Genomic DNA, 27,751 nt, shown 5'->3' with positions numbered 1-27,751 from the left:
AGCGCAGCGCAGCGCTCTGGGAAATTTAAAGGTAGTTTTTGTTTCCTAGTGAGGCGTAGCGCCTCTATAACGTCCCTATTGAGACGATAAATCTGTGAACAGGTGTGTAGTAAGAGTCACGCGCAAGACAGGTGGCGCTAGATGGCTCCAGTGTATTTACCGTCTGTGCCTTATGACTGAGGCAACTAACTTTCTCACGCTGTTGGAGATGCAGTGAAAATACTGTTCACTTCATTTCGGATTTTGTTTAATTTTCTAATTGTTTACTAATTACTATTATACTATACTTATCAGGATTAATGAAGGTATCAACATGAAATACTGTTTTACGTAAAGTTTTTATATTATACAGTTAAGTAATGGGTCACAGGAGTAATGTTCGAGAATGACGTGCGTGTTAGTCATTCGTACCGAGGAAATAGGTACAAACTATTTCGTCAGTTATGGTACAGGGGAAATGAGATTATAATTTCGGAAAAATAGTTTTGTTAAAAGGAAACTAATTTTATATTTGTGGGTTTTCCAAATTTATGGTAATTTACTATTCTGATTGAGTGACAAACTTCGATTGGTTCTGTGTATATGAACGGGATTGAGCGGGCTTGATGCTGCTTTCCGATGAGCTGTGATGTTTCTTTGGCGATCACAAATTAGCATAGTTGGGCGTATTTTGGCAACTAGAAACTTCTTTTCTGTAGAGAGAGCAGCAGAGTCGGGGCTTGGCTCTCATAGTGATCCGCTGAAAATTATTAATCTTGTGATATCTCTGTACTGAAATGTTTGAGAAGCGCCGTAAACGGTGGAAGAGAATTCGAGTTGATGTACAGGGTGAAATTCAGAACTTTTAGGGACATTTAAATCATTAATTATCGCTTGGTGTGCTGCTTACTCGCGAACTTTAACATTTTGTTCCGTGGGACTAATACTTGCAACGTTTGGGCTAGCAATTCGAAAAGAAACAATCTGTTTGCATATTTTCGGTGGAGAACTACCATAAACTGGCCACGGTTATGAATGACGTGTGGGTGTGAACTTCTCAGAATATGTACAGTTTAGAGTAAGGCTTGGTAGTGACTGGTGCATGCAAGCTTACCGTAATAAAGTGAAACATTACACACACAACTACTTCCATTTAAATATTTCCATCCACCGCCAAAACAATTTTAATGCGACTTGAGGATTATATCGTGTACAGCTGTTTTTTTCTACAGCTTTTTACGGCTGAGAAATGTATGCCAGTATCTTCAAGGAGGCGTGCGTGTGTGAGAACAAATTGACCTCCAGGCGAGTGGAACTCTGCAAACCAAACACGCAGCATCGCCGCACTAGGATTGTTTTTCTTAAGTGCGTCGACTGCATTAGTATATTGACACCGGGGCACTGCCCTTCAGACTCTGTAAGTATGGATAAACTCTAGGGTGGCCACCCTCTAATGTTCCCTTCCTAGTGAAGCGTTATCCCTGCAAACAACAGAACCGGGAACACAGTCGGGCATTCTTGCTCCTGGCTACAGTTTAACGATCCTGACACACTTCTTTCGTGAGACGTTTGTGAAGCTGTATACGAGGTACTGAAGGACTTCATCAAGTTAAGAAAGTATAAAATCAGGTTCAGTTTTGTGTATTTATTTTAGTTCGATATTATTGCACCTGAGAATGAAGGCAATCAGGTGGGCTTATCGCAAGATTTTTCTCACAGTATTAGCTGAGTACCGGAGTTGACCGGCGATGGATGGAAATACTGTATTTATTCCACTCGTCTATTAATCCATCTCCTCCTCCCAGCGAGAAAAATTTCATAAAGCTTTGAAATGTGTAAGGTTTATTCCACGTCATTAAGTGCTCCTATTCTCAAATACTGGGCGACTAAAGTATGGGTATTCTCGCGTCATGGGCGACACTGGTTTTTCACCCAAACCCCATTGATTGGTTGGTGGTTCTTACCCTCACATGAGTCTTTCGAGACAATAAGTGACATCTGTACCTAGTTGAAATCAGTCCAGTGATTAAGAATGACGGTTCTAGGCGCTCAGTCCGGAACCGCGCGACTGCTACGGTCGCAGGTTCGAATCCTGCCTCGGGCATGGATGTTTGTGATGTCCTTAGGTTAGTTAGGTTTAAGTAGTTCTAAGTTCTAGGGGACTGATGACCACAGATGTTGAGTCTCATAGTGCTCAGAGCCATTTGAACCACTAAGAATGAAATGTGTTGCGTACATCAACGTTTCTATAATTTGTATGGATTTGACGAGGACACGCTGAAACACTTGGTACAATATCCACAAGTTTCTTTAAATCATCCACAGTGACGTGCGTTTTTCCTTAGTCATCACTGTACTTGTTTACTGCAGTCAAGTGCAATCTTATCGTGGTGCGGTAGTAAGTAACAAAAGAAATATAAGACTATATTATAAAATATTTAGAAGATTATATTATTATAAGTACTAGGCGAAAATTAAACTACGCTGCGATCCAAATGAGCACCACTTATTGATACGCCGGCCGCGGTAGCCGAGCGGTTCTAGGCGCTCAGTCCGGGACCGCGCGACTGCTACGGTCGCAGGTTCGAATCCTGCCTCGGGCATAGATGTGTGTGATGTTAGTTAGGTTTAAGTAGTTCTAAGTTCTAAGGGACTGATGACCTCCGCAGTTAAGTCCCATAGTGCTCAGAGCCATTTGAACTTATTGATATAGACGAAACAGATGACAGAAAAGAGGGAACGGATGGAAAACGAATTACAAATGCATTCTACTACACACAAGGTGTTCACACGGTCAGTTTTGTTATAAGATTCGAGTTTTCCTGAATCTGTCGTGATACTTTCACAGAAACTTGTTTCCCTCGCAGAACGTCATAATATTCGAGCTGCGAGTATCCCTAGGATTTTTTATTTACTTATTGCCAAATTATAGACCTGTTACCTGATGTTTCGGAACAGGTCGTACATTTTACAATTTTCGTTTTTCATCTTTTTACAGTTTTCTTTTCTTTTGTTTTATCTACAACATTTACAAAGAATAATACTTTTTAAAATAACAATAATGTAAGGCTGAAATATAAATAAATTTTGTAATTTTTTGATAAGAATATAAAAAGATGATAGGATAGAGGAGAGATTTGTTAGTACCATCACCGAATGTGAAGTTCAAATGTGTGTGAAATCTTATGGGACTTAACTGCTAAGGTCATCATCTCTTACACACTACTTAACCTAAGTGATCCTAAGGACAAACACACACGACCACGCCCACGCCCGAAGGAGGACTCGAACCTCCGCCGGGACCAGCCGCACAGTCCACGACTGCAGCGCCTGAGACCGCTCGGCTAATCCCGCGCGGCAATCACTGAATGTGACTGACGATGAATGCCTCGGAATGATTTCTTCTAGCTGTTGACCGCCTGTCATACACACACAGAAAGACGATCTAGCGCGCACGCACGCGCACACACACACACACCCACACACACACACACACACACACACACACACACACACACACACACACGCACAGTGTGTGTGTGTGTGTGTGTGTAGAGAAATAGTATTGCTTAGTCTATTTATTACTAATCCTATGTGTTAACTTCAGGTGCCCATCCGTGTACAGCATTTGGTGGTTTCTTGGGTAGATCGCCAGCACCTTATGCTTATTTACGGTCACATCTTGGCTTCCTCCTCCTGTTCCTCCTCTTTGTCACTGTTTTCGCTGTCACTGTGGGTATCTCTGTCCACCCTCTGGAAACTGTTGTTACATTGCACATAGGCATGTCTTTTATGTCGTACCCGCATGTACTCTTCATGTGTTGGTTTTGAAATACTGTTTGTCGGTACGTTTGATTGTGCCCATTGTTCTTCGTCTCTTGTTGCTGTGTATGTACCTATGTCTGTATCTGTGTAGTCTAAGTGTAGTGTGTGTGTCTATTGTTCGCGTTTTGCCAGCAGAAAAAGATAGTGTCTTCTGGGGAACCTTCTTCCCCGCATGTGCATGTAGGTGTCTGCCTCAGACTCACGCAGTTTGAGTGCGTGGGATAAGGTCCGTGTCCGGTTAAGAAATGTACCACACCGCGGCTGGGATCGATATGTTTCATTCTCAAACGCTCCAAACGCCAACTTTTAAGACGACGTATAGTCCCTATCGGCACACCAGTTACTGTGTGCTCGTAGAAATTCAATTTTTCCATCTCTGTGTATCCCAAGACAGCGCGTAACGCGTGCTCGTTTGATATTTGTGTCCCCAATTTTAACCGAAGGATCCCTTTGGAGTGATCCTTTCAGTAATGCGTATGTTTTGTTTTCGGCTACCCTGAGCCTGTTGTTGTGACACCATTGTGTAATTGTTTGTAGTATTCCACTGGCTTTCTCTTCTAACTGAGCTCTGTTATTTGTAGTGACAACTCATAGATCTGCGTAAGCGACAATTCCGTCTAACCTGTCATCCCCCTCCAGAAGCTGTAGGAGGGGTTCGATTGTTATGTCCCAGAAATTGGGGCCGCAGATCGACCCCTTTGGTAATTCTAGTCTAGTAAACTGTTGTACAGTGACTGCGGTACCTCCAGATAACCTTTGAAACAGTGCGGGCCACCAGAGATTATCGAATGCTCCGACAATGTCAATCATTATTGCCATGGCGTATTACTGTTTTGTAGTATTAACTATGTGTAGGGCCTGGTTGATGGCATCATCAATTTATCTGCCAATTCTGGTGTTGGCTCATACTCAAGAGAGCTCTGTGTGTTTGCAGGCGCTTGCACACTAGCTTCTCTTGAATCTTTGCGAGGGTGTTTATTAGGCATGTTGGCCTGTAAGTCTTTGGAGCTGAAGGATCCCTGTCCGCTGATTTCTTAAAAAGACTGCTTTGCAGGTTTTCCATACTGTAGCTATCCTCTAGGATCCCACAACAGACTGACATCTGTGATACTGGGCTGTAATTGTGTGCATCCGACCTGTGACCCGTTTTGCGAACAGGAGTGACCCTTGCTGCTCTTCTCATGAGGGACTGTTAGGTATGCAAGGGATTCTCGATAAATATGTTCTAGGGAATGGACTAATTCGATAGCGCATACGATTTAAAATTTAACTGCAATTCTGTAGGGCCTGATGCCTCGATGGCTTCAAGTAGTAGCGTGCGTTCTTATACAAAATGATTCCGTGGTGACGTTAAAAACTTTCAGGTATGATGGCGAATGGTAGATTCGAGGTAACGGACCCTGGTCTGGAAACGCCCGAGTCGAAAGTTATAAGCAAAAGTCGTTCCGGTACCTCTGAAAGTGCACTCATTCTACTGTAAGATCTTTGCTTTCTATATATTAGGAGGAGGTAGTAAGGGTCAAAACAAGACAAAAATGTCCAGTAAATATGGGCTCTAAAGTGAGTAGCGTAAGAGTTATGGGCACTCGTTTCTCTTTGGTGCTGTAAAACACATCTCGTCTGCTGTCTTCAGTTTCAACACCATACTGATCGACTTGGGTGGAAGGCTTGGATCAATATATTGATTTCACAGAAGACCAGAACTCCAAAGGATTTTTTGATAGAGCTGATTCCATGATTTAATGTCCATATTACTGTAGGCTTCAAGCAAAGCACACACTTTGTGTTAACTTTTCTTCATCAGTTTCGCTTTCGTCTCTTTCATAGCGATACTGTAGCATGATTTCACAACATTATCCGAAATTTACCGCTAAACCAAAATGGGTCTTTTATTAATTTTATTGGCGCATATTTAGGCAGCGCGCGGTTTATAACATGTTTGAGCATAATCACAATTGTTCTGTTTTTTGTCAGACTTGAACTACATGCTCTCAAATCGTTTTTAAGCAGTTTGTTAACCATCACCTCCTTTCTTAGCTTTCTTGATGGCCTCTCTGCGTTTAATGACTATCGTTGCTGCAAAAGAACCATGGCCGAACACTTTTCTCGTTTGTCTCGAATGAAAAGCAGCCCACAGTTGCACTAAATTCTGTTTATTTTAAACCTTGACCATGGTTTCTGCTATAATAATATAGCCTTCTTCAGAAGTCATACACACTAACAAATGAAAAATGTCTTAGCCCAGCGGCTGCGTCAATACCAATAAAATAACGTCAAGAGACATAAGCCTGTTGCGAACATAAATAAAATTACATATGGCAACGTATGTCCTCCACCACTACCTCTGTTATCACCATCTCTCGTTGGTGACACTTCTAAACTCCCTATTTGTTTTCCGATCGTGTGAAATAAAAAGTTGAAGCAGCCTAAATTTAGTTCACGACCGTGGCTAACGGACTAGGGCAATCGGCACGGATGTTACAGAGATAATCCAGAGCTGCACAGTAATAGTGAAGTGAACTTTGGCTCCACTGTACTCAAAATCAGTGTTGAATTTTAACGTAGAGAAATATATTATCTGAAACATAAATATGGGGCTGTTACCCCTTTGTCTCATAAGCAAATGACCGTTAATCTTGACGTAGGCCAAAAGAAAACGCTGATCATCAGAATCGACTCTCGTATTACTGAAAGTAGAAGACATCAAAAGCCGGCCGAGGTGGCCGAGCGGTTCTAGGCGGTACAGTCTGGAACCGCGCGACCGCTATGGTCGCAGGTCCGAATCCTGCCTCGGGCATGGATGTGTGTGATATCCTTAGGTTAGTTAGGTTTAAGTAGTTCTAAGTTCAAGGGGACTGATGACCTCAGAAGTTAAGTCCCATAGTGCTCAGAGCCATTTGAACCAAAGATGTCAGAACCTAAATTACACACTACTATGGCAGATCAAGTAAGTTTCATCGACTGCTTCTTTACAGCTGAAAGTCACTGACATAACACTGCTTTTCAGCACTGTCATCAAGTCTCTGTGCACGACGGTCGTAACGCTCTAGAAGTCGTTCACTATTCCTCGACGGCAGGAGTCCACTCTTCGGTCACGGAGCCATGCGATACCAGCTGTGTGAATGTCCTTATTGGTGGGAAACCTCTTTCCATCAGACGTCCTTTCAGCTTGCCGAAAATGGCGGATGCTTCGGAACCCCACTGAAAAGCAAAGCACGTGTTGCGAGCGCCTGTGGGTTGTTGTACCGTCGTGCAATAAAACAGTGCCTTTCTCTTAATACTGGACGTCTCTTGTTCTTTACGGCACTGTGCACCGATGTCAATTTTCCGATTTGGAGTCAGTCTGCAGTCGCCGCGTCACACGCTGTGATGTCCCTTTTATCCATACTGCAATGGAACTGTGTCGGCAGGTAAGCCGCAACATTCTGGCAATGTGGCACTCCCGTTGCACAATGGTCCTAGCACTGGATGGCTTGCGGAACTTTTACTTTTTCATATTCCCCCGTATACCTAACACTGCAATCCAAAATACGCTGCAGTCATGGTTAACAGGCGCAGTGGATGGGAACACTGCTGTAGCATTCACTTCTGTAACATCCACGCAGTTGTGCTTTTGTAACTGCTTGTAATAAAAACACACTTTCTTGCTACTCACTGCACTCACGGCTAACATTGAGGGTCCGTCCCCCGCCGAAGGGGGCACACACAGCTACTACCTCATCAGCAGCCAAGCAGGAAGCCAGGACACGGCGGTCTCGGCGTTCCGTCCGTGACAACCGATACCTGCACGCACTCGTGACCTACGTTAATAAGGGGAATAACGCTCGCAGACTCTCGAGAAAATGGTATCACTTTGGAGCTGGGAGGCCTATAATACAGGGTGTCCACAAAATTATATTTTCAGCTTAAGACTTTAAAACAATACCAGATATTAACAAATGGTTTTCAACATGTGATAACTGATAAAGGTCTTTTACCTTCCAGGGGGCTCAGTTTCGACGCAAAAGCGAACTTTAAAACTTGATAAAATGTGGACGACACAGGAGAAAGCTCAATATGTGTGGTCTGGTTCATTCAGATGACGTTCGATACCCAAGTGCAAAAGAACTTTCGAACACGGTGTGGAAGGCAACCATCGTCCCGACCAACTATTCGGGCTCGGCATACGTCATTTATTGAAACAGGTAGGGTTGTCCATAAAGAGGGGGCAGTTCGCCCGTGTGCGTGTCAGTCGCCTACTTGGACAAGGCGCGACAGGCTTTTGCAAAGGGGTGCCACAAAACCGCTGCTTACGGCAGCCAGAGATTTCGAAGTGATACGATCAACAATGCACGATGTCTAACATAAGAGGTTAGGGCTATACCCCGGCCGGATGCAGCTGCTTCAGGCATTAATACCTACGGACAAAAGTCAAAAAATGGTTCAAATGGCTCTGAGCACTATGGAACTTAACATCTGAGGTCATCAGTCCCCTAAAGCATAGAACTACTTAAACCTAAATAACCTAAGGACATCACACACATCCATGCCCGAGGCAGGATTCGAACCTGCGACCGTAGCGGTTGCGCGGTTCCAGACTGAAGCGCCTACAACCGCTCGGACACACCTGCCGGCGACAAAAGTCAGTGCGAATGGGTTGCAAAGGATGTGTTGGGCAAAACTGAAGCAAATAATGACTTTTCGGAAAAGATTTGTTTCTCCAAAGAGACAACGTTTCATGCATCTGGCAGACTGAATCATCATTACGTTCGTATATGGGTTTCACAGCTTCCTCATGTTACACGTGAAATGGAAAGAGACACATTCCGAGGGTGAGTGTTTGGTGCGGACTGATGCACAGTTGCATCAATGATCCATTCATTTTCAATGAGTCCACCGTCAACGGTGATATTTACCTGAAAATGTTACAAAAGTTTGCTGTGACACAATTGGAACCCTGCAGCCTGACGTCATATTCCGCGAGGATGGGACACCACCTCACTGGTCCCTCAATGTCCGTTAATTTATAGATGGAAAGTTTGCGGATAGATGGATTGCACGAGATGATCCAATTCGATGGCCGCCATGATCCCCTGACCCCACAGCACTAGATTTCTTGCTGTAGGATTTTGTAAGGGATCTGGTGTACCGAAAGCAGGTTAGAGACCTACAGGACTTGAAGGCACTCATTTTTTATACATTTTAACATATCACCGTGCAGATCTAGAATTGTACTTGGAGAGAAATGGAATTCCTACAATACATTATACATGCCACTGGGGATGCACATATTGATGTTTATCAATGAGGCAACAAAACTTTATAATTTAATAAATCAATTTTTTTTAAAAAAAGCACTCCGTCTTCAGGCCACAAGTGGCCCATCGGGACCATCCGACCGCCGTGTCATCCTCAATGAAGATGCGGATAGGAAGGATGTGTGGTCAGCACACCGCACTCCCGGTCGTTATGATGGATTTCTTTGACTGGAGCCGCTACTATTCGGTCGAGTAGCTCCTCAGTTGACATCAAGAAGCTGAGTGCACCCCGAGAAATGGCAACAGCAAGTGCCCACCCGGATGGTCACCCATCCAACTGCCGGCCACGCCCCACAGCGCTTAACTTCGGTGATCTGACGGGAACCGGTGTATCCACTGCGGCAAGGCCGTTGCCTATAAAATCAATTTTAAATGACTGTTTATTGTCCCATTAGTCATCTATAGGATTCGGTTATTAACCGTCATACAGGATGTAAGGTACAATTGATTAATTAAAAACATCTCATAGTTTTCGAAGATGAACCACACCGAAATTATCCTCAGTTGTATGACCAATTTGTCTCACAATACTGACAGTCATATTTTATGTCAAACATACAGACAACGCAGGAGGAAGAAGACCCCTTTATGAGTTTAGTATGCACGGAAAATCAATAGAATATAATTCTTTAAATATCTGGACGTACTGCTTCTTGTTGGATTTATTTACGAATCCTACAGTAGAAATTTAGCGTACGAAAATGTCCGAGAACAAATGTCTCGATATGTACTGAAACATCGGAAGGAATCTGGATCGCTGAACGTCACATAAAATTATAACATAAACACTCAAGGCAGTCAAACACTTCACTTCATTGAAACACGTCAAAGCACACGAAGTCTCAAACATTAAATGAACACGACGCCAACCTCGTGAAAACAGAATATGCACATGGTAAAAAACACACACGTGGAACGAATGTAATTAGACCACACGTGGTCAAAGAATAGGGGTTAAATCACAACAAACGAACAGTTCGGATAAAGAATTTGCGGAACAGAGCCTATCGACACACAAAATTCACATGGAAGAACTGTTTTAAATTCAATTTCAACGACGACACAAAGAGCACACGATTAAAAGTTACAATCATATCAAAGTCTGAGTTATCGACTATCGTAGACTTGCCTTCGATCCACGCAAACAATCGATTATACAGAAGTGGGGTGATTAACGAATGTTGAAGTTTCAAATTTTTGTCCGCGACGTCGTAAAATGCTGCAATTTCCGTAAATTTTACCGATAAACCGTAAACGTTTGCAGGTTTGAGAAGCGTTTACACTTAAAACTGGGTCCGCTGCTCGTGGTCGTGCGGTAGCGTTCTCGCTTCCCACGCCCGGGTTCCCGGTTCGATACCCGGCGGGGTCAGGGATTTTCTCTGCCTCGTGATGGCTGGGTGTTGTGTGCTGTCCTTAGGTTAGTTAGGTTTAAGTAGTTCTAAGTTCTAGGGGACTGATGACCATAGATGTTAAGTCCCATAGTGCTCAGAGCCATTTGAACCATTTGACTTAAAACTGGAAGTGGTGAAATGAATCACCCGGACGACGTAAACGCGCACTGAGTCTCGTCAGAATTTCAAGCACGTGTATTCCTACTCAGATTATTCCTACCAAGACTAGCACCGGTGTATTCCCGACTGCAGCTCGCTTCCCAGCAGAGGGGTAAAACTATAAACAATTGCCCGCACATGATCCCGAAGGTTCACCAACACACACTAAAATTGCTCTGAGCACTATGGGACTTAACATCTATGGTCATCAGTCCCCTAGAACTTAGAACTACTTAAACCTAACTAACCTAAGGACAGCACACAACACCCAGCCATCACGAGGCAGAGAAAATCCCTGACCCCGCCGGGAATCGAACCCGGGAATCCGGGCGTGGGAAGCGAGAACGCTACCGCACGACCACGAGATGCGGGCCCACCAACACACACTGGACAGAGGCAAGCCGTGCAGATCCCGGCCTAAAGAGACGAACTTCGTGGAGCTTCGCCGGCGAAGCCAACGACCGCTCGGAGCGTGAAAACCGCCGCATTATGGTAAATTCCGCCGTCATACATTCCAAATTACGACACCGGAACAGTCTTGAAAAAAATTACATTGTCCCACGGCCGATGCGATAGCGCAGTTTATCCGGGAAATACCCTCGTCGCCTGTGCAGTTAATGGAGTACATGAATTTTAAAAGCCCCGATACCGGACCGCCCCTGGGAGGGTCGGGACCCAGGCGGATGTTTATGATTTAACTAAATAACGCTTCAATTTTGATAAACTATGAATAAATTACTGCCTAGCTCAACAGTTTAAAAATGACGGAAAATTGCCCCGTTTTATGAGACGGGCCCGCTCATAAATAATTCATTACCGGCAAATACGTGGCGTGTTGCGGCGTGTTTGCAAGTATAAAGGAATGAACTTGGCAGGTAGACGCGACAATGTGTGTCTGGCGCTCGGCTAGTAAACTTTTCACCTCCAGGACGTTCTTCTGGTTACCACCGCCTAGTAGCGTCCAGCCATCCTGCTCAGTTTACAGTCTTCTAGTCGTAAATCCGGTTTTGTGGTCTCGGCACCTCATTTCCTGTGGTCAGGCGACAGTTACACGACTCGCCCCAGTGATGAGCAGTCGGCCAGTTACTCATTATTGCTTTTCATCTCCCTGTGGACACCAAACAACTCTCGTGAACTCCCAGTTTATTGTTGATTCCGTCTTCCTCGACTTGTGGAAGATATTCGATACAGTTCGGGACAATCGTTTAGTTCAGAAAATACGAGCTGAGTTAATTATTTCCCAAAAGTAGCGAGTCTTTCTCAATCGTCAGACGTAAAGGTAAGTTCGGTATTAATCCCAAGTGAGAATTGTGGGGGTATGATCAATGATCGACTACATAACGTCGGAAGCTCTGTTAGCCTGTTAGCGGATAATGTGCTGTATATAGGAAAGTTGCAACGCTACAAAATTGTTCCGAAATATACGAAAAACCTACAGAGCAACAAGGACAGGCATTTGATCTCAGTGGAAATAAATGAAACGTATAGAGCGTAAATGGGTGAAAAATCCCATTGCAGTTCGATTACACTACATATGATCGGCCACAGGGAATATCAGCAAAATACCTAAGAGTTTCTACACAGACTGTCCTAAATTGGAAGAACCACATTACACTAGTTCTACATCTACACCTACATCTGTACTCCACAAGCCAACTCACGGTGTGTGGCAGAGGATACTCTGTGTACCACTAACATTTCCCCCCTCCCCCCCTCCACCCTCTTTCTTGTTCCAATCGTGAACGGTTCGCGGGAAGAACGATTCCTGGTAACCCTCTTTGTAGGCTGTAATGTCTCTAACATTACCTTCACGGTGTTTTCGCGAGAGATAAGGTGCGTAGGAGGAAGTGATGTGTCAGCTGATTCTTCTACGAACGTACGTTCTCGGAATGTTAACAATAAACCACACCGTGAAGCAGGACGTTCCGCCGGCCGGAGTGGCCGTGCGGTCCTAGGCGCTTCAGTCTGGAACCGCGCGAGCGCTACGGTCGCAGGTTCCAAAACTGCCTCGGGCATGGATGTGTGTGATATCCTTAGTTTAGTTAGGTTTAAATAGCTCTAAGTTCTAGGGGACTGATGACCTCAGAAGTTAAGTCCCATAGTGTTCAGTGCCAGGACGTCCCGATTGAAGCCTGTGCCACTGGAGTCGGCTGATCATACCCGAGACACTTTCGCAATTACTAAATGAACCTGTAGCGAATCTTGCTGCTCTTCTTTGGCTCTTCTGTATTTCCTCTAGCAATCCTGACTAGTACGGATCCCAGACTGACGAGCAACATTCAAGTATTGGTCGAACGAGTGTTTCGTGAGCCACTTCCTTTCTTTATGGACTACATTTCCTGAGGATTCTCTCAGTGAATCTCACTCTGGTATCAGCCTTACTGTGATCACGAGTGCGTGCTGAAAAGTAATTCCCCCGAATTTTTTACTCGAAAATTCGCAAACTTTTCTTTTAAATACCACAATCCTTGTTATCATTCTACATCTTTGTTCTTTGTGTCTACATGTTGCAGCCCTCTGCGTTAGGCGGCTCCGAATTGTAGCGTGTACCAATGCGTTGTGTAACGTAAGTATGTCGGTGCGTTGGAGACAGCGTGCTATAATCGAGTTTCGAATTCGGAGACTCCCTGCATACGAGGAGCACCCTGTCCTTCAGCATGACAACGTCAGACTACATACGATCTTTGCGGCATCTGCAGCAGTCCGACGCCTTGAGTTCAGAGCCATCGATCATCCTCAATACAGTCCCTACCTGGCCCTATCCGACTTCCAACTGTTTCTGAAACTTAAAAAAAAGAAAAAAACTTTAGAGGACTTCACTTTGATAGTGATGAAGTGGTGGAACCAGAGGTGAGGTAGGGGCTCCGTCAGCAAAGTCAAACATTCTACAGTGACCGTGTCAACACACTAGTCTCAGCCGGCCGGTTTGGCCGAGCGGTTCTAGGCGCTACAGTCTGGAACCGCGTGACCGCTACGGTTGCACGTTCGAATCCTGCCTCGGGCATGGATGTGTGTGATGTCCTTAGGTTAGATAGGTTTAAGTAGTTCTAAGTTATAAGGGACTTATGACCTCAGCAGTTGAGTCCCATAGTGCTCAGAGCTATTTGAACCATTTGAACACTAGTCTCTCGTTGGGAGAAATGTTCCAGATTGACTATGGTGAGAAATAAACACGAATACATGAAAAATGAAAATGTAGAGCGCTCATATCATTTGTTTTATTTAAAAAGCTTTAACGGTTACCACATAAAAAATCTGGAGGTATTCATTTCAGCACGCCTTCTGTCCGTATGCGTACTCCTAGATATTTTATGGACGTGCCTGCTTCTAGCTATTGTTCTGTAATCATATAACAATAGGTCTCTATGCCTATGTATACCCGAAACATTACATTCTTTTATGTTGAGGACCAACTCCCCAGCTGTACGATTCCCTCCATGTCCCCATCGCTTTCGCTACAGTTTTCCAACATTGCGACTTCTCTGTGTACGACAGCATCACTCGCGAAAAGCTTCATGGAATTTCCGACACTATCCAACAGGTCATGTATACGGTTCATACATATTGTGAAAAGTAACGGTGATGTTACAATCCCACGGGGTAGACCCGAAGTTATATTTAAAACTGAAGATTTCTCTTCATTGAGGAGGACCTGTTGTGCTGTGTTTGCTTGGAGCACTTACATCCACTAATACAACTGAAATAATCTCATGTTGTATTTTGTTCATTAAGCAGCAGTGCAGCAGAACTGTATCGAACGCCTTCCAGAAGTAAATAAACACAACATCAACCTGGACGCCGGTATCTACTGGTTTCTGGCTCTCGTTGACGTAAAGACGGAGCTAGGTCTCACACTATCGTTGTTTTCGGAAACCATTTTGATTCCTACAGAGCTGCATGAAGAGCAGTTGACGCATCCAATGGAAGAATAAAAACTAAACTCGCCCGAACAGGCCACGAAGGCCCATCGGTACCGACAGGCCGCCGTGTCATCCTCAGCCCACAGGCGTCACTGGATGCGCACACGGAGGGGCATGTGGTCAGCTCACCGCTCTCCCGACCGTAGGGCCTATGTCAGTTTATGAGGCCGTTCCGAATCAAGTGGCTCCTCAGCTGGCTGAAGGGCTGAGTGCACCCCGCTTGCCCAGTCCGACAGCGCTTACCTTCGGTGACCTGACGCGAACCGGTGTGACCACAGCGGCAAGGCCGTTGGCCTCAGTGGAAGCATGCTGAGCAGACTAAGCAGATACAGCCGTGTCACTCTGCGATGCCTCTAAGTCGACCCGTCTTACCCTACCAATTCCGTGTGATCTTTTAAGGAAGCAGTTGCTGTTTTGTCCAGGAAACTTAACTGCTTTCCCTTAACATTTATAAATTCTCCTGACAAAACCGTAATCGTAATCATTTCCATCATGAACAAGAGGAAAACTTTTTCTTCGCGAGGGACTATGCAGATAGAAATTTTGAAATCAGGCAACTGAGAAATAGTGAAGACTCGTTCATGTACGAGCAAGTTGTCCACTCATACGATTGGTTGCTTTCGGGTTGGTTAATACGTCGCATAGCACGTTGCAGTACGACGCCATTACCGTCAACGCAGAATTCTGCCCTGTTTTAGGGCAGGTGTGTGCTTCTGGCCTCATCCTCTGCATCTCCGACCCTTTCGCTTCTCTCTTCGCTTCCCCCCTCCTTTTCCCATTCCCCATCGTCCCTCCGTTACCACAGCCTCTCTTTGCCGGAGCTCTTCGTCTCTTAAAGTGATCGCACTGAATGGCCTGTTGTAATCATCCATACAAGAGAATCCCATTATGAGAGGTGGTGGTGTGGGGTGCGACGTGGTAGCTAAGACAGCCTAGGTACAGAGGGGCAGGAGGGGGCAGCCTGAGGTAGCAGAGACGGTGGGGATAGGCAGTGGGGAGGGGGGTGTGGGGGGGGGGGGGGCGGCACGGAATGTCTCACGCCGCCAAAACTGTCCGCCGTACAGCAACCACTGGCTTCACTGCAGCAGTGTTTTGTGATCACCTCAAAGTAGAACCAATAGAGCTACCTGCACTAGATTGACCTATGAAGGAGGAATATTGTGTTAAACGTCCCGTCGACTAGACTGATCTCTAAGGCGTTTCTTGTCTGTGGCTGGATTAAGAATTTGTAAAGAGTAAAAAATGGCAGATGAACATCACATTCATTTATACAGTTTCTGGAAGTATTGCGTGAACGGTGCTCGGATTCCACCAAAGCTCTTTATTAATTTACAGTATACTGTTTTCGTCTGTTTTACGTGAAAATGACGTATGCAGGTACATAAACTACAATAAAGTAGCTGACTCCAAACGGCAGTTATGTTGTTTCAGTTTCTTCCCCGCGATAGGTGGATCCCCAGCGTTCTGTTTGCGACGACTGCAAGTTCTCGGCGAGCTAGAGAAAACTCCAATTTATCGACAGCGTCTTGTGGTCAGTATCAAAATCCAGCGCGAATTGATACATGTGCGTCATTGTACACAATTAAAGAAAACGTGATATCATCCCGGATCTCTTTTCCATTCTTTGGACCCCACCCGCACAGCCACGCGTGTTAGCACTCCACTTCCCGGATTCAGGGAGACGCGCCGGCGCCTGCCAAATCCCTCCGAGGCCCAGTGTGCCGTGCAGCCAGGGTGTGGTTTTTCAGGCTGTTTCTCACACACGGCTAGCTGAACACAGGGCTGGTGGCCACATTCCGCCTAACTCACACGCACTTTCACAAGGGCATGCGACCAATCTCTGTCACACACGTTGCGATATCCAGAGTGACATACAAAAGACATACTTTGGTCCATTTTATAAATTCCAGGAAATAGTAGTCATAATAATAACAATTTATAACAATCGAATATATTCGCAACGTTATTACTTCAGTAGTTCTGTGGGATTTAAAAATAATGGACTCTCTGTTCACGATTACTCGTATAACGTCATGCTCTGGTAACGATAAATTTTAGGAATATCTTTTTACGTTATGTATGCTTCTTAAGAGCCCAAGGAACTCTGTAAGGCGGACTCAGAAGAGTTTCCGGAGAGGTATGACTGAAGAGGGAATCTGCAGCTCTAACGACAACATTATTGCATAACGGGAAATGTAAAATCATGTTGTTGGAAAGAAGCCAGAGCGTTCATCGAAGAAACGAAAGCGATAAGAAAAATAATAGAAATTATTCGCTGTAATGCATGCTCTATTTAATTTTCAGCCTTAAGCATGAATTTTACTCTGTGAATATTTCTGCTGCATGGCAACTGGGGTTTCTACAAGGTGCAGCAGATTCTGTACCTTTTTCATGGTCAGAAACAGACGTGGCTGTACACAGTGATGTGCGTGCGCCTGTTTGGTCACCTGCGCTAGCCCGTTATCGACATGGTCAGCCTATTGCTCACTAAGCACTCGCTACGCGAGTCTTTAATGTAACTTGTCGAATTACGTACGTCGTGACTATAGCTTGGAGCCAATAAGGAGAAGATGTGGAAGAGTGTAGAATCGTCCGTCCGCTCGTAATGATTCATTAATACGGAATCAGTAAGTGACAAAGAAAAAGTGATCCGTGCTTTCTCCAGATATAAAAGTGACTGTATCGAGTTACACACTAAATGGTGACTCGTAAGAGGACAAGGCACGGCCCTTTCGCCTACGTCTTCTTTAAGGGCATGGTGCAAATGGCTCTAAGCAATATGGGGCTTAACATCTGAGGTCATCAGTCCCCTAGACTTAGAACTACTTAAACCTAACTAACCTAAGGACATCACACACATCCATGCCAGAGGCAGGATTGAAACCTGCGACTGGAGCAGCAGCGCGGTTCCGGACTGAAGCTCCTAGAACGTACTCCAATGCCTCGGACTAACCCTCAACTGTAAACTAACTTGGAAAGGTTACGCACTAAAAACACACGGAAACTCCACAATAGACTAAAAGTATTAACTGGCTGACATTGAATATCTTCAACTTTCTTATATTTCCCGCAAACTCGACACCAATCACCCTATCGTTTCATCCTAGATTATCAGCCTGGCACTCTGTCTCGCATGTACCAAAACATACGCCCCCGCCACCCCCCCCCCCTAACCTTAAACCTACAAACTGTCCACATCCTGCTTCATTGAAACTTCAACTGCCTTCCCATACCTGATCCCGACTTCCGCCCAGAAATCTAATCACCCTCTTCCTCCCCATGTCACGACTGCTACTCCCCTCAACCTAATCCTCCCCCCCTCCCACCACCACCACCAATTACTCCCTATCTTTCCAAGAGCTTGTTTCGGGTCCTCCTCCTCCATCCGACATACTATCAGAAACACTCTGCTTCCAACAACCCTCCTCTCCTACTGTTCATTTCCTCTGACTCCAGTAATACTCCGTTTTTATAGAGACTATCATCAGTTGACTGTATTCGGCAGAAATGATAGTACGGAACGGATGGCAAGTAACGATAAATACGAAAGTAACCATAAAAGGCATTTTAATGGCGCCTAAAGCCTTTTTAGAAATGATTTGAGTACAAACAGCCTAATAGCGCCCTCGCGGTAACTAGCGTCAGTAACAGTGTTATGAGGCAAATAGGTTTTCGTAGCACCAGACAGCACGCACCGAAAATGCGTTTTGAGTTACCTTAAAACATGGAGAATTTCAAATTGCCGAATTTTTTATAGTGTATTAGGCAAATACCTACGAGCATTCATTTTTCTTGACATCGTGGTATTTTTTACTACCAGAGGATAAGAGTATGTGGTAAACCACATGAAGCGATACCTGCCCCTTGGAGACAAGGATCTCGTGTGTAATAGGTCGAAAGTTTAGGTGGCATGTAACTGATACCCTGCTACGTCTGCTACTGTCTCTCCCTGGGGAACGGCGAAGAGATCGTTCGTCGGATCAGGTGCTTCCACTTGTTCGCTGACAGCGGCCCGCAGGCGAGCTATAATTAGAGCAAGGCAGTGCATCATTCCATCGCTGAAAAACTGTCAAAGTGATGTGAACAACACCCGAGGACGTGCGGATGCTTTTGTGGCGCCCTACGGGACGTGGCCGAAGGACTGTTGAGTCCACAAGTAGCGCCATCGAGCGGAATAGGCGAGCCTTGGACCCAGTTCTAACGAATCACTCTGAAATACGGTTGAGCGCCCATGGGGCAGGATGTTACGATGACTCTTCAATACCTTTAGCTAGGCAATCTAACTCAAATAATTTGGCCCGAGAATGGGTGATGTACGTTGGGTTGCCTATTTTAAGATGCCTTAAATATTTTCCGGGCCAGTTTTATTTTGCCGACTACACCTCCTAAGGATTCTTCCAGTGAATCTCTGGCAATTGCCTTTCCTAAGATTAGTTTCATGTGGTCGTTACACTACCAGTTGTTCCATTCATATGCACCCCTATTTTAATGGATTTCACTGTTTCCAGTGATTGTTCGCGAAATGCGTGCACACTAACGGGAATTTTTGCCTATTTTTTTTTATGTTCAGGGTCGGCCGTGGAGCGCTGCGCTATGCGGCATCATCTGCAGATCTCCCTGCACTTCGCTACTGTTTTCTACCGTTGTCACGTCTCTGTGTACAGAAACACACTGTAGCGCCTAGAACCGCACGGCCACTCCGGCCAGCGCAAGTTCGTCTGAATTGGCTACTGCGTTGTAAACACGACTTTCGATTGTTTACTTGTCTGAACTGCAGAACTAGCAGGAACTGTGTTGTCTATAGGCTAGCCATATCTGATCCACATTCCTTGCATGCAGTCATGTACATCAACGAGACGTCAGACATGCTACTTTTATAAGGCGAATGGTGGCACGAGACGTATTGCACAGGAATGTGGGATCAGCCAGGGGCGTGACATTCTCATCTGGCATCGACATAAATTCCACCCATCATTTGTCGTCGTATCAGGGACTCGAATGATGTGATTGCTGAAATCGTACAGAATTTTGTTGGTTTCCTCTCGATCGCTTGTGGGGCTATACTACGTTTCTCCTATGTGTGCTGTTTACCGTCAAAGCAGCGTTTAGGAAACACGGTGATTTAAATTTAAGTACCATGTACTACTGGGCAGCTCAGAATTCACGCTGTCCTCGTGAAGTACAAGTCAGACGATATGCGCTGTGCAATCACCGCAGCATGCAATAGCAAATCATCCCATGTACTTCCACCTGGTCATCTATCACGAACACTGATTGGAAATGTGTGTTGCAGTCAATGGTAAACAATTTGAGCAAATGATTAAGTAACACGTAAAACTACTTTTTGTTACGAAGAGTATTGATTTAGTAACAGCCGGCCAGTGTGGCCGAGCGGTTCTAGGCGCTGCAGTCTGGAACCGCGCGACCGCTACGGTCGCAGGTTCGAATCCTGCCTCGGGCATGGATGTGTGTGATGTCCTTAGGTTAGTTAGGCTTAAGTAGTTCTAAGTTCTAGGGGACTGATGATCTCAGAAGTTAAGTCCCATAGTGCTCAGAGCCATTTGATCCATTTGATTTAGTAACATGTCGTCAGCCATTCTGAATAAAATTTTTAGTCTATTTAAAGAGTGTCCCGTCTAATGAGTATTTCTAGTAATATCTATAGACACATTTATCCGACAACACATGTTTTACCTTTAAGGAGCATTCAGCGGCTCTAGGCAACGACAGATAAAGTAGTTCTTTTCTCTTTAATCTATTAACGTTAATATAGTAGTTTCCTTTTTCCTTTGGGTGAGGCTGTTTATCATGATGAAGTACGAATGACGAGCTTTTGTGTTTCAGCTTTGACAGGAAAGTGGCTACGGGAGGGTTTAAGTTGAAAACTACCTGACGAATCTACAGTTGTTCCCACAAAAACCTGTAAAAGTACAGACATTTGCAATAGTTTTTCTAAGTCCCATTTGATGATCCAGATGCCGCAGTTCCAGATGCAAAAATCATAGCTGACTCTGTATCTGTGTCGTAAAGAAAATGAGGTTTCACCACAGTAGCGTGCGCCTGTCTTGCTGCATACAGCGACGAAGCCTCGCACGACAGTTCTGCTAGGCGGTGTTTACACCGCAGTAGCTGATTCTGACAACACTGCTTTCCAATTTTAACACAGTTCTCGGATCTTTTCTTGCCAAGAGTTTCAGCCGCAACGTTAACTAACAAGCACTGCAGGGTGAGTCACTAACTATTGCCATCAAGAATAACTCCGAAAGTATGATAGGAGCTGAAAAGTTTGTGGGACAAAAGTTGCATTCGACAACGGGGGCCATAATATGATGCTGGTTCTTGTTGCTAGGTGGGGTCGGGTGAGAGAAATGAAGGACAACTTCGTTTTTTTAAATGGGATGCTACAGTTTTGCACTCATTTTCTTATAGCAGATTTCGAGACGTAGACAATGATGTGTAACAGTAAGGTCTTTAAAGGTCAACGAAGGTTACAAAGGTGGCTTGAACGTCCATTTACAGAAGGTGTTCGAAGTGAAGACCATTGGTATCAGTGCAGTGCTGCAATCCTCTTATCATGGATTGAGTAGTATTCCTTCGGCACTTATCGAAGCACATGCTCTGGCAGTTTTCTCTCGCATATCTTCAGGTGTAGTTGGAGCGTCGTTATAAACACTGTCTTTTACGGATCCCCAAAAGAAAAAAATCCAGAGGCGTGAAGTCTGGCGTACGAGCGGGCGACGACCCGTTTCCTCCGCGTCCAATCCAACAATTTGGGAATTGTCTCTGCAACGCATTTTAGCCACAAGCGAAGCTAGTTATCAGCGAAAAATGTGCCGGACACCCATCGTGTTGATACCACACACTGTTCCATGTTCCTAAAGGTATTTCTTTCAATAACAGACCTAATGTTTCTTGCAGGAATTCCGTCGATGAAGCAGGCGACTATAATTCAGTCCTCCGGAATCCCACACCATACATTCACCGACCACGGTTTTTGGTGTGCAACTTACCGCAGCCAACATGGTTTTTATGTTGCCCAATAATGCATGTAATGCAAATTAACAGTTCCATGGTTGGCCGGTCGGAGTGGCCGAGCGGTTCTAGGCGCTACAGTTTGGAACCACGCGACTGCTACGGTCGCAGGTTCGAATCCTGCTTCGGGCATGGATGTGTGTGATGTCCTTAGGTTACATAGGTTTAAGTAGTTCTAAGTTCTAGGGGACTGATGACCACAGCAGTTAAGTCCCATAGTGCTCAGAGCCATTTGAACTACTTTTTAGTTCCATGGTTGGTGAATGTAGCCTCGTCAGTAAATAAAATGAAATTAATAAACGTGTCATCACTCTGAATCTGACGTTGAGCCTATCGGCAGAATTCATTGCGACGCGTACGATCCGTACCAGTTAATTCTTGGTGGAGACTGATATGTTAAGGATGATATTTATGGCGATGCAGAACACGAAGAATACTACTCTGGCTGATGTCAGATTCCTCTGCGATTTGACGCGAACTAACATAAGGATCTCGAACCACAGTGGCAAGAGTACCAATTTCCGTTTCCTCGTTAGTAACATTCCTTTGCCGGATATGTTTCCGGTGCGTTAAAGATCCAGTTGTTCTCAATTTATCATACAGACATTTAAATGTACGACGTATAGGGCGAGTACACTGAGGATATCTTTCAGCGTATAAGTCTCTGGTTCTCACGGAATTTCGATGGCATTCATCGTAAATGAGAAGCATATCGACTTATTCTTCGAAGGACTACATCATTGGCATTCGCTTGATTCGACGACAATAGTCTTACCGTTTCTATTAGTGTTGTATTGCGAATCCGTCGAATGGTGTTTACATGGATACGCCGTATTCGGCGAATATTTAGTATTTGCTCGATAACTGTCAGAACATGTGCTTCGGTAAATGCCTAAGTGATAAGGAATACCCCTCAATCGATGATAAGAAGATTGCAGCACTGCACTGATACCAATGGTCATCACTTCGAACACCTTCAGTAAATCGACGTTAATGCCACCTTTGTGTTCTTCGTTCACCTTCAAAGACCTTAGTGTTACACATCATCGGACTCGTCTCGATAGCCGCTATGAGAAAATGGGTACCAAACTATAACACCCGATTTAAAAAAGCAAAGTTGACCATACCTCTTAAGCGACCCCACCGAGCAACAAAAAACCAACGTCGTATTATGGCACCCTTTGTCCCAAGCAATATATGTCCCACTAACTTTTCAGCTACTGTCACACTTTTCAAGTTATTGGCTCTGAGCACTATGGGACTTAACTTCTGAGGTCATCAGTCCCCTATAACGTAAAACTGCTTAAACGTAACTAACCTGAGGACGTCACACACATCCATGCCCGAGGCAGGATTGGAACCTGCGACTGCAGCGGTCGCACGGTTCCAGACTGTAGCGCCTAGAACGGCTCGGCCACCCCGGCCGGCTTTTCGAGTTATTCTAGGCGGCTATAGTCAGTGACTCATCCTGTATATTACTGCACTCGTCTTTCGAAGCGGTTGCGTATGGCGTTAAATATGTTCCATTTGAAAAATCGTACTTGCTTCAATGTCTCGACCGATACGGAAGTTATGAGCCTTTATCACATACCAAAATACGTGCTCCTTAGCGTACTGTCACTTACCAAAAATTTCAGTTCAATATCTGGAAACGTTCACGAAATAAAATGGGTGTTACGTCTTACGTGACTCACCCTGTATAAACAAAGAAGAGACGAATGGGGAGTCCTGGCTGAACAGTGGAAATTATGTAGAGTCATTTACGGGACTGTAAGAGAGACGAATGGGGAAATCCACTACCGTAAGTGACTTTCACAAAGAGTACATTGTTATGGTGCGGTACCGAGGAACGGCGAAGCTGGACGGCTTTTCGCATCTAGCGTCACGAGTATCTACGGAAAGAGGTCGAAGGACGGTGGAACCATAAGCGGGCGACAGGGTGTCGGACGCCGATGCCCCATCAAAGGACCTGGAGGGCAGATGATGGTTCAAATGGCTCTGAACACTATGGGACTTAACATCTGAGGTCATCAGTCCCCTAGAACTTAGAGCTACTTAAACCTAACTACCGTAAGGACATCAAACAAATCCATGCCCGAGGCAGGATTCGAACCTGCGACCGAAGCGGTCGCGCGGTTCCACACTGAAGCGCCTAGAACCGCTCGGCCACACCGGCCGGTGGAGGGCAGATCTTGCCTGCACTGCTAAGCTAGGATAATCAGTGATGTGTGGCAGACCTAACAACAGAGTTCAATGCTGGTGCACGCACAAGTTTTCAGGGCCACTGTACAGTGCAAGTTGTTGAACAATGGCCTCCTCAGCAGGTGAACTGCAGTATACTTGTGTTCACGCAACAACATCGTCCGTTAAGACTGCAGTGGGCGCGGTGTCGTCGAGACTCAATTCTGGACCAGTGGAAACGTGTCGTCTGGTCGGATGAATCAGGTTTGTTGTCATATCAGGTCGCCTACTGTGTCCGGAAACATGGTCATCCAGGCGAACGGCTGTTGCTGGTAATTACGTGGCCTGTGCGTTCACACCTAGTATCAGATAAACCTGGACTCCTACGGAGAACTTGTGTAATCCACGCACGCGGAATGGCAGCACTATTGCGTTCCAAAGATGGACCACGAAGCTGTTAATCTGGTGCTGACTATGTTGGAGCTCATTAGTGTTCACCGATGAGACGTCAGTGTAATGGGCGGCAATACAGGAAGCAAGAAGGCATTGCCAGAATCGGTAACTAAGCTTTCTCAACTGTGGGGTGCCACAAATAGAGGTAACCGAAAGTTTGTTCATGTCTCAAGGCGATGAGCAGAATGTCGACCCACTCACAGTGATGGGCGAGTGCCTGCTTCCTTGGGTACTGCAACCTGGCTCTAGCGTGAGAAGTCCGACGCTGAACTGAGAACACGAGCACTGGAGCGGCAGGTCGGTCCAGCGAGCTGCGCAGAGCTGAGCTGGGCAGTTAACGCGAGGAACGGCGCCGGCAGGTTCTGTGTGTGCGGCGCGCGACTGCAGGCACGCTGGGCCGAGCGAACCAGGCGACGGCGGGAGCAATGGCGTCGAAAATTGAACAAATTTAATAACGGCGCTAGCGGCGGGCAGGGAGGAGGGAGGGAGGTCAGAATCGAATCTGAGATTTATACGGGGCTGTTTTTCGCCGGCTCGCGAGCTGGAAGTGGCCGGCGCGGCGGGCGGGGATTTGTGGCGGCGGAGGGCGGCTTAGGCGGGCGTGGCGCGCCGCGGCGCCAGATAAGGGCCGGCGGCGCCGCCACCTGCTGGACGGGGGCACAGACACACGCGGGGCGCCGCCTCCGCGCAATTACCGCGGCCGTCGCCCGCTCCTCACCACTCGCTGTCTAATTAGTACAGCGAAGGCTCTCACGGCCCGCGTATGATGCCGAGGCGCCGTCCCCGTCTGGAGCAGATATTCTCAGGCAATTGGTCGAAAGCCACGCATCTGCGAACCATCCGGAAAGTAGCCCACGATAGACTGACTGGCCGCCTTCCGCCATACTCCACACCTACCCAGCCTTAATTCCATCAGTCCTCTCTCATGACGGTTCGCCTGTATTTCTGCTCATCACCCTCCAAATTCTTGCAATCTATGTAATGTGCCCCATTCTTCGTATCTGTTTATCATCCCTCCTCCCTCGCTACCACCCCCCTGTCTCTCTCAAAATGGCTCTGAGCACTATGTGACATAACTTCTAAGGTCATCAGTCCCCTAGAACTGAGAACTAATTAAACCTAACTAACCTAAGGACATCACACACATCCATCCCCTAGGCAGGATTCGAACCTGCGACCATAGCGGTCGCGCGGTTCCAGACTGTAGCGCCTAGAACCGCTCGGCCACCCTGGCCGGCCCGTCTCTCCCCCCCCCCCCCCTCTCTCTCTCTCTCTCTCTCTCTCTCTCTCTCTCTCTCTCTCTCTCTCTCTCCCCCCACTCCCCAAACACCCACTAGGATCCTGTACACTGATTGGACAGCCATCTGGTTTTAACTACCGATTGGACAGTCGACTGCTTTTCGTTCAGCTGGTTTTAGCACTCGAATAACAGACAGAATAAGAGTGTTTTTCACTCGCTCTCTGGGTTTCAGCGACTTCAGTCACATACTTTCCCTACATTTACGATTGTTATACACTGTCCCATCACATTTACGCCATCTCTTGTCGAAAGCCAGAATAACTACCTTTTGCAGTGCAGAGTGCTGCGAGGCTTTCAGGAAGAACATCAATGATGTTCTCGAAGAGACAGACGGGAACGTGGAGTCATGCCGACTTCAGTGCCCTGCCTGGTTTTTTGGTCGACGATCCATGGCGCAAACAGTGGTCCCACAGATTCTCGACTGGGTTTACATCTGGGGAGTGTGGTGGCCAGGGGTGCACGGTAAACTCATCCTGGTGCTCATCTAACTACGCACGTACACTGCGAGCTGTGTTGTACGTTGCACTGTCCTGCTGGTAGATGTCATTGTGCCGAGGAAAAACAAATTGCACATCGGGGTGGATATCGTCCTCAGCGGCAGATGCGTACCTGGGATGATGCAATGTGCCTCATGCGATCATCATGATCGCATCCGTGTTTGGCGACATCCGAGATCACCCATTCCCCTAACCAACACCGACTCAAAGGAAGGCCACGGTGCTCGTTCGTGACGTCACGTCAGCTAGACACGGCGGACGCCAGGTCTGTTGCAGACAGAAACGCCTTATTTTTGGACAAAATGTTTGGTATTGTTTTGGATTCTGCAGTTTTATTGAGATGAAAGATTTTCTTACTATCGTAAAGCTAAAAATGAAGATCATAATTCTGTGTTACTGAATTCTCCTTTGGAAAATGTAGCATACCTGAAAATAATTTCGAAAATAATGACTGAAGAACACTAATTCGATTGTATTAGAACTCATAACTTCGAATTTACACATCGTACTATTATTTTCAGTGGAAATCTTTCCTAAAACCTGACTTGTCACAACACAGCCAACTGTATGATCTTTACTCTGAAAAGCGGTCTTTGCCTACATGCAGGTCAAATAAATCGTTCCTTCGAGTAAATAAAAAATAATGTAGAAAACGCGATTTCGTCTATTCAAGAGTGAATAACAGTTGCTGAACTGACCGGTCAAAATTCGTTTACTACGTAATACTGACGACACAAAACCAGTAGTGGTGCCTGGGTACAATATCGTACAGGTCTTCAAAAGGTATAAATAAAGAATAAAGAACTATAAAAACTGAAAACATGGAACACTATCGGATTTACTTACTTTGGAATATTTGGTTGGTGAAAATGCATCGCTGTGAATGGCGGCAATCCACTTGCGACGAAGGTCTTCCGTCGTTAGGAAACGAAAACACTTGGACCTTAGGTCCATTTGGACAATTCCCGTTACAGCGAGGAACACAACACTTGTACACCATGGTGAAAACTCTCACTATAACTGCTTTAGCCGAAAAAACACAATAAGTAACACAAAAGGAATGGCACTGCACTACCAACACTACGATCATACGCCATGTGGCATGCCTAGGCGTTGTGACGTCACTAACGACTGATGACGTAGCGCCAGGGCCTTCTATAGAGTCGGTGTCGCTTTAACGCCCCCTTCCAGTTGTAGGGTGTTTAGTTTCGGACGTTGCACGCCATAGATGCCAATGGCCATCTGTCCGATGGAGCACAGAACGTAAGACCACCTGTTGCCACTCAGTGGCCTTCCAGCTGCTGCTGTATTGTCGTGCAAATTTCAGCCTCCGTCACCAATGAACAGCAATAAGCATGTGTGCACGAATCAGGTGCCCGCTGCAAGGGCCCACACGCAGCAATGTTCGCTGAACGGAGGCCACACTGTTGGTAGCCTCTTGGTTCGTCTGGGTGGTCAGTTGCTCACCAGATGCACGTCTGTTCGCCTGTACGCAAATCCGCAGCCATCGTTCAACCCTGACGTCTATGGCCTGTGGTGCACCACTGCTGCCTCGGTGCTGGTTTTGGATGGCATCATTTTCCCATAGGCGGTGTACTTCAACCACGGTGACATGCGAAGAGTTCATAAACTTAGCCGCTTCCACCCTCGGCCCGGGAGCCAATGACGGTGCCCTTTTGGAGGTCAGATAAATCGCTCCATTTCTGCATTACGACAA

At 45.9% G+C, this 27,751-nt stretch overlaps 1 protein-coding gene and 1 pseudogene across 1 annotated transcript in view; both read right to left on the bottom strand.

Annotated features, from left to right (window-relative positions):
* The window catches only part of LOC124622783 (LIM domain-containing protein ajuba-like), an 853,017-nt gene that overhangs the window by 456,753 nt on the left and 368,513 nt on the right, over positions 1-27,751 (bottom strand). The window lies entirely within an intron of this gene.
* LOC124623561 lies at positions 9,339-9,456 on the bottom strand (annotated as a pseudogene).

This window comes from Schistocerca americana, chromosome 7 (assembly GCF_021461395.2).
Source record: "Schistocerca americana isolate TAMUIC-IGC-003095 chromosome 7, iqSchAmer2.1, whole genome shotgun sequence".
Taxonomy (NCBI): Eukaryota; Metazoa; Arthropoda; class Insecta; order Orthoptera; family Acrididae; genus Schistocerca; species Schistocerca americana.
Note: the sequence above shows the minus strand (reverse complement) of the source record. Positions and strands in the feature narration are given on the sequence as shown.